Below are 8,746 nucleotides of genomic sequence, written 5' to 3'. Positions count from 1 at the left end.
CTTCAAAGATATTTATTAGATGCCCATTTTCATTGAAATATAGTGGATGTACAATATTATATTAGTTTCAGGTGGACTATATAAAGACTTGACATTTACATATGTTATGAAATTATCACCATGATGTCTAGTAACCTTATATCTCCATACAAAGTTATTACAGTAGTATTGACTATTCCCTGTGCTATTCATTACATCCCTGTGATTTATTTGTTGCATAACTAACTCGAGATTTGTACCTCTTTTTCCTTTCTGGTAACCACCCATTTGTTCTCTGTATCTGTAAATCTGTTTTCATTTTGTTTTATTTAATTGTTTTGCTTTTGAGATTCTGCATATAGGTGACATCATGAAGTATTGGCATACTGTCAGTAGGAGGAACATAAATTTTTGAAACTCCTGGATCAAAGTACATTTTTAATGTTTATACACAGGATGTCATGCCTGTTTTTCCACAATAAGCCCACAGGTCTTGATTGCTCTTTAAAGAACAAAAAATGAACAGATGATTATGAAACATGTCACAAATGCATTTATTTATATTTTTCTAATTCCAAGTGAGTTAAATATTTTAGGTCAGTTTACTGGCTATTTTCATTTATTCTCCTGTGACTTGCTTTTTTTCATAAATAGCTCTTAATTTTCTTTAGAATGATTTGTAGTTTTAAAATAATTTGCACTCACTTTTTATGTACAATAACCCTTTGGCTATTACATTTTGTAAGTATTTTTATTTAAGCTTTTCTGGATTTTCATTCATAAATAAATTATAAATGTGTATACATTAAATAATATTATATTTTGTATAACTATTAAGGCCTTTCTTCTTGATTAGAAAGTCCCTCCCTGTGACAAGATTATAGATATGTCCATATTTATTTTTTGTATATTCTATATGCATGCATGTATAAATATACATACAGATATACATATACTTCATTTTAAAGAATATAATTATATATAATTTTATTAATATTCAGCATATGTTAGCAGACATGGGTTTTTGCACATTTTTTCTGATAGTTTGCTGATCCCAACATCATTTGTGCCACATTTGTGCCACATTTTCCACACAGATTTGACATGCTATATTCATGAGAAACTAAATTTATGAATATACATGTGGACCTGCAGATCAATTGACCAATTTTTTAAAAATATCATCTTATTTTGAATACTGTGACTTTGTAGTATGCTGATACCTAGTAAAGTACATCTTTCTTTGTGCTGTTTTTTAGGTTACTTTGTCTTTAGATCTTGCCCTTGATCCTGTCTGCTCAACCATCAGAAATCAATGTTACAACTCTGATACCACAGACAGTCTCACTTTCTTGGGTTCCTATAGAAGTTTCTTCTTTTGAAGAACAAAGAGACTTTGCTATTGTACTTTTATTCAGTACATGTGATAGACTGTTAATTAAATTATTAGATGGGTGCTGTGCTTTGTCTTATGAATACCAGTTGAAATGATGTGCAATATGATTACTTAAAATATTTAACAAGTTCAACCAAGGTATTCCAGAAATAGCAAAATTATTTTTTAAAAGCCATACTAACAGGATTAGATATCTCAATGATTTCATAATAATAATATCACATAATTTTCTAGTATTTTACATTTACAAACATTTTTATCTTTGCTATGTCATAATCAATGAAAGAAATCAGAGCAATATCACATTTTCACTGGTGAGATTTAAATAATTTAATCACACCTTTCATTACACAGTGTAGAAGGCAGTCAAGGGGTGTGACTCTGGTATCTAACATCTTGGGTTCAATTGCAATCATTACTATTTATTAACTGTACCAAGATGGGCAAATTATTTCATCTCCTTATGTCTCAGTTTCCACATTTATAAGCAAGAAATAATAATTTTACCTACCTTGTAAGGATAAAATGAGTTAACATATAGAAATAGTTCAAAACAGTGCCAAATGTTAGCTTTTATTGCTCAACAATCAAAACATAGTCAAAGCTATATAGTCATTCTATTAGTCTTATACAGATGTGAGAGTTGGACCATAAAGAAGGTTGAGTGCCAAAGAATTGCTTTTGAATTGTGGCACTGGAGAAGACTCTTGAGAGTCTCTTGTATTGAAAGGAGATCAAACGAGTCAATCCTAAAGGAAATCAACTCTGAATATTCATTGGAAGGACTGATGTTGATGCTGAAGCTCCAATACTTTGGCCACCTGATGCAAAGAGCCAATTCACTGGAAAAGACCCTAATGTTGGGAAAGAGTGAAGGTGAAAAGATAAGGGATTGACTGAGGTTAAGATGGTTAGACAGCATCACTGACTCAATGGACAGGAGTTTGAGCAAACTCTAGGATATAGTGGAGGTCAGGGGAGCATGACCCGCTGCAGTCCATGGGGTCACAAAGAGTTGGACATGACTTAATGACTGAAAAACAACAATGAAAAGGATGAGAAGCCTAGTTAGATAAATTGACCAAAATGTTTCTTAACAAATCAGTAACTTAAGAAAGGGGCTTCCCTGGTGGCTCAGAATCTGTCTGCTATGCAGGAGATGCAGGAGATATTGGTTCGATCCCTAGGTTGGGAAGATCCCCTGGAGGAGGGCATGGCAACCCATCCCAGTATCCTTGCCTGGAGAATTCCATAGACAGAGGAGCCTGGAGGAGTATGGTCCATGGGGTTGCAAAGAGTCAGACATGACTGAAGTGGCAGAGCACACACACACACAGAACGTAAGGAAAAGAAATCAGGTACCATAACTTCTAGACAATTACTCTTCCCAGATTAAAAAGAGGTCCACCAAAGGAACCCACAGTATCTGGAGAAGATGTTCTTTTGCTATTCTCATACTAATTTCTCCTTTAATGAGTTTTTGTGATTTCTGTAGCAGCAAAGGTAGCCTTTGCAATGACTCAGTCAGTCAGTTTAGTCACTCAGTCATGTCCAACTCTTTGAGACTCCATCAACTGCAGAAATCACAAAAATTCATTAAAGGAGAAATTTGAGTAAGCTCCAGGAGTTGGAGCTTACTCAAATTTCTCCTTTAATGAGTTTTTGTGATTTCTCCAACTCCTGGAGCTTACTCAAACTCATGTCCGTTGAATCAGTTATGCCATCCAACCATCTCATCCTCTGTCTTCCCCTTTTCCTCCCGCCTTCAATCTTTCCCAGCATCAGGGTCTTTTCCAATGAGTCAGTTCTTCACATCAGGTGGCCAAAGTATTGGAGTTTCAGCTTCAGCATCAGTCCTTCCAATGAATATTCAAGACTGATTTCCTTTAAGATGGACTGGTTGGATCTCCTTGTTGTCCAACCGACTCTCAAGAGTTTTCTCAATTCTTCAGTGCTCAGTTTTCTTTATAGTCCAACTCTCACGTTCATACATGACTACTGGAAAAACCATAGCTTTGACTAGAGGAATCTTTGTTGGCAAAGTAATGTCTCTGCTTTTTAACATGGTGTCTAGGTTGGTCATCACTTTTCTTCCAAGGAGCAAGCATCTTTTAACTAATTAATTAATTAAAAGACACTTAAAAGATGCCTGCAATGACTAGTGTGCTGAAAATGAAAATATGTCCTAAAAACATAGGTCTTAGATGAGCACCAGAGGTTTGATAGCATTCTTTGGACTGAAGGTCATATCAAATCTGAAACTATCAAGATTCACTTAGAATAATTATCAAGGTTTTGAACATACCCTAAGAATAAGTATCTTTTGGAAGACCTATACTATTTTTGCAAATTTGCTTCACGATTGGTCCTAGGAATTCAACAGTTTCCTATATAACACTTATTGGATAATCTGAAAATCTGTTTCAGGTTTCTTGGTTCAGAAATTAAGCATAAGGAGGTTTATTGAATTTTTTTATCTTTAATAGATAAACTTTCCTTGCTTTCTAAGAATAGAGAAACGGAATGCCTTTAAATTGGGCATTTCAGTAACACAGCTCTTTAATCAGTTCAGTTCAGTTCAGTCACTCAGTCATGTCCGACTCTTTGCCACCATTGGTGGCACCATGAATCGCAGCACGCCAGGCCTCCCTGTCCATCACCAACTCCTGGAGTTCATTCATACTTACGTCCATTGAGTCGGTGATGCCATCCAGCCATCTCATCCTCTGTCATTCCCTTCTCCTCCTGTCCCCAATCCCTCCCAGCATCAGAGTCTTTTCCAATGAGTCAACTCTTCACATGAGGTGGCCAGAGTATTGGAGTTTCAGCTTTAGCATCAGTCCTTCCAAAGAACACCCAGGACTCATCTCCTTTAGAATGGACTGGTTGGATCTCCTTGCAGTCCAAGGGACTCTCAAGGGTCTTCTCCAACACCACAATTGAAAAGCATCAATTCTTCGGCGCTCAGCTTTCTTCCCAGTCCAACTCTCACATCCATGCATGACTCCTGGAAAAACCATAGCCTTGACTAGACGGACTTTTGTCAGCAAAGTAATGTCTCTGCTTTTCAATATGCTATCTAGGTTGGTCATAACTTTCCTTCCAAGGAGTAAGTGTCTTTTTAATTTCATGGTAAATACATTTTCCAATAATCCTATTACTTCTAGATCTTAAAAAAAGAACGGCAAAGCAAAACTTGACTTGGATCTTTAGCTAAATATCTCCTTTATATGACCATATATAAAATAACTACTTACGTACACCATTCAAATAATTCTCCTAGTAAGTATTTATTGAAGATGTCATCATTTGGCATTTTACAAATATGACATTACACACATTATTATTTGGCTGTGTATATATGTGTGTGAATGGGAGTTCATGGTGGCTCAGAGGTTAAAGTGTCTGCCTACAATGCGGAAGACCCAGATTTGATCCCTGGGTCATAAAGATCCCCTGGAGAAGGAAATGGTAACCCACTCCACTATTCTTGCCTGGAGAATCCCATGGACAGAGAAGCCTGGTAGGCTATAGTCCACGGGGTTGCAAAGAGTCTGACATGACTGAGCAACTTCAAAGAAGAAAGAAGAAAAGATGTGTGTGAATGCAAGTATTCATTGTGAAATTCTCTTATACCTATTGTGTTTTAAAATCCACATTGCATGTGAGAGACAGCAAAGAATTATTTATTTCTGTAATGATGAAGAGGGTTTTAACAATAACTATAGATCACAGGGGGAAAGATTCTAACAGCAAAAGTAATAAATTAGCAGAAAAAAATTTCTGCTACTTTTAAAATTCAGTGGTTTATTTTTGCATAGTTTCTTAAGCAATAAAAAAAGAAAATAAAAGATCACACTGTCATATTTATACTCCTCAGACCTCCTGTAAGAAATTCCAGTGATATGGGATTATTTAGACAACTAGCTACTAAAAATCATGATAATCTGCTGGCAACATCTTAAGCCCTTTATATTATCAAGATAAAGGAGAAGTGTTGGGATATTTAGTTAATAAAATATTAACCATTAAAAATGATGTAACAGAGTCTATGTAGCAAAATGGAAAAATACTGCCAAATGCAAACATTGAGGACAGAATAACTGGAATAAAGATGTAAAAATGCAAAAAAAAAAAAAAAAAGATAAAGGAGAAGCAATGTCCAGTACTTTTGCCCCAGGCACTGCTAAACAGGAGTGTTAACTTTGATAAACATGAATGACTAAATTCATATCACTGTAGGAAGAGAAATATAAAAAGATACACTCTCCACCTTCTTACTGAAAGACTTCAGAGCTGCTGACTTAACTGACTTTCTTCAGTCGTGAAGATTCCTGTCCTTCTCTTCGTTGTATTTTTCTTCCTGGCCCCACTGTCACCAGGAAAATTGGAAAAGTTAATTGAGTGGTTGAAATCTTTATAGAGGGATAAGTTTTGGTTGATGTCAGCTGAAGATAGAGTGACTGAATTGCCAAGAGAGTGGTTTGTGATAGCCCCAGAAGTAAGTCTTACAGAAAGGACTTGTGATCTTACTAAAAAGGTTCCTGGTGAGTTATATTATTATGGGAGAGAGTTTAAGGACTTGAGCAAATGCTTTGTTCTCAGTCTAGGCTGGCCATCCAGAAAGACCAAGTAGATAGGATATTAAAGTATAATCGTCTGGATCCTTGAGAAACAGTGAGACACTGTGCGTTGTGCAGTAACAGTGTATTTTTCACTAACATACACTGAATGATAGATTTGGCCACAATACCATGAATTAAGTGTAATAAGTACATCTATTTAATAATATTATCATGAGGATTACAGATATGTAAATATGCAAAGTGCCTAATATCGACTATGATGATGTCCTTCTGAAATATTTTGATTACTTTTACATTGTTTTGAAATGTCTGAGAAAGAAAGTAACTTCTTGGTGCCTCATTTTGGAGGAAGAAACTCTACTTTGACCTCCATTGGAGAATAAAACACAAAGTTTCTCTGTTGGATTTCATGTGCTTGAGTTGTGTACCCGATGTGTCTTGATAGAGATCATTGGATGGGTTGTTCTGATGTATTTTGGGCTACTTAGGATAGAAAAAGAAGTTTGTTTGTTTGTTGTATATATAAGAACACTGTAAAAACACATACCCCAAAAAATAATTCCATTCACCTTAAAACCAAACAAAACAAACAAGCAAACAAATAAAACTATGGGGAATTTTTATTTAGAAGTGGCTAGAATTTCAATAATTTACTAATTGAACTTACACTCCATTCCTTAATAGTATAAATGAAACCAAATTCTCTAACAGTTAAGTCTACCTTTGGGTAAATTTAAAACTCAAAAACCTAAATATCTTGGAGAAAAGAGTCAAATGACTTCAACTATTTTGCAATTAAAATAAAATTTCTCAGATGAAAATTATGAGAATTGTTATTGTATGACATCTTTCTAAACTCAGAACAAACAGAATTAAAATCATGTTTTGCTTTATACCAACCCCAAACAAAGGTTTCCTTAAAATAGAAAAGACTAGTATACAGAGCAACCACATTTGGGTAATAAAATATTACTTTCAATCATGTGATCATGATTTACATGTGTCCCTCATGTCATCTGCTTTTGAAAAACTTATGTGAAAACCTTCATGACATTTTCAGTATCTTCAGAAACCTAAGAGACGTGTTTATGTGCATGGTTTAATCTAAAAGTTGAAAAATTTGCAATTCCTTCTTGTGCATAAATATGAATTTTTATATGATGCAATAGCTGTTATCTAGAGAAAAGATATTTGTTGTTTTTGTTACTAGTGGAAATATGCTAATTTAGAATTGCCACTTAAATAATGCTATTCTTTTCCTCATACTGGTGCTTGACAGCTGTCATCTTCTGTTATTTGTAAATTCCAATTAAGTCGACATACATGCTTCACACCCCTCATGTAGGATGGTATAATTTGAGGATGCATTTTTAAGCTGGTGAGATAATGTCTTTTCCCTCCAGCATCAAAAGCAATAAATAACATCTCCCTAGATATTATAAATAAAGAGACATCATTAATTTATACAGTGGAACAGTGATATCACATGGACTAAAATATATGAAAAAAAAAAAGTCAATGTAATATGGGTTTGACTTTTTCCCTATACGGCCTAGTTATACAAAGTAACAGAGATCTTATGCTAGCTTAAGTTTGCTGAAATCTGAGGGCATCAATATATATCAGGTTATCAGTACCATCAACTCCATCACAACTGGATCCTATAAAGTAAGATTCTAGGTGAAGAGCGAAGACCACTGTCTGTATACCTTCTTTGCGGATACCTGATAATTCACCATTACATTTAATGTTTTTACTTTGTGAGTCCCCCTCTGTTGGTGACTCATTTAAAAATGCAAGCATTTCTTGAAGGAGTGAAACAGCAAGTCTTCCACCCATGATATGGATGATTCTGTTCATTGGTATATGTTGTGATCAAGGAGAATTTGAGTACTTTATAAAGGAGGGGATTCTGAAAAAAAAAAAAAAAAGGAAATGCTAAGTGATTTTACACTTCTTCACTGTGTGTCTAAGGCTGCTCAAGCATGGAATCACTAGTACAGTGTTTCCTTCTTCCCTGAAAGCCTCAGATCTGTGTGTGTTCAAGAATCCCTCTTAACCCAGTGCCTGCTAGGGTTCTATTCCTTCTTCCTATCAGAGAGAGTTCTAAAGATAAAAGCAAGAGAGCTATTTAAACAACATGAATTGATTTTCCCATTCTTGACTTGTAAAGTCAAAAAATTTAAATATTTAATTTCTTTTGAATTAGAGGAAAAAGTAATCAGGTGGGTAGGTTACACTTAGGAATATACATTGTCTGCTGCAAAGCTATTCTGGATTTAACAACAACTATTTATAAATTTTCATGGAGAAGTAAGCTGTAGCCGGTAGCAGGCCCTGCCAAAAGTTGCAGAGAGAGCAGACAACAAATCACAAAACTGTCATGGTTGGATAAACAGTGAAATAAATGACTTCTTAAAACTCTATTGTAAAGGGAGTGAGGGGAGGAATCTTAGCATGTGCAGATGTTATAATAAATTTCATATCAACAACTGATTTATTCCATGTTCGGGGCCCTATGTCACATATAATAACTAAGTGGTTTATGTGCTTTTTTTTTTCCTTTTAACAGTGAAATGTGCCATGAAAGACACCTATAGTTGTTTTCTCAAGAGAGGCAAATGTAGGCTTGCATGCCACAATTTTGAAACACCAGTTCGTTTCTGCACAAAACTAAATGCCAACTGTGGTATATAGAAGTCTGAAATAAAAATCAACATCCCTGAAAAATAAAATACAGGGAGTATCAGGATTAGTAATAAATGAGCCTGAATTACTAACCACT

This window comes from Bos grunniens, chromosome 23 (assembly GCF_055505025.1).
Source record: "Bos grunniens cultivar Pamir isolate PY7600 chromosome 23, Bosgru_T2T1.0, whole genome shotgun sequence".
In the NCBI taxonomy this organism is placed as follows: domain Eukaryota; kingdom Metazoa; phylum Chordata; class Mammalia; order Artiodactyla; family Bovidae; genus Bos; species Bos grunniens.
This window is presented reverse-complemented; position numbering follows the sequence as displayed.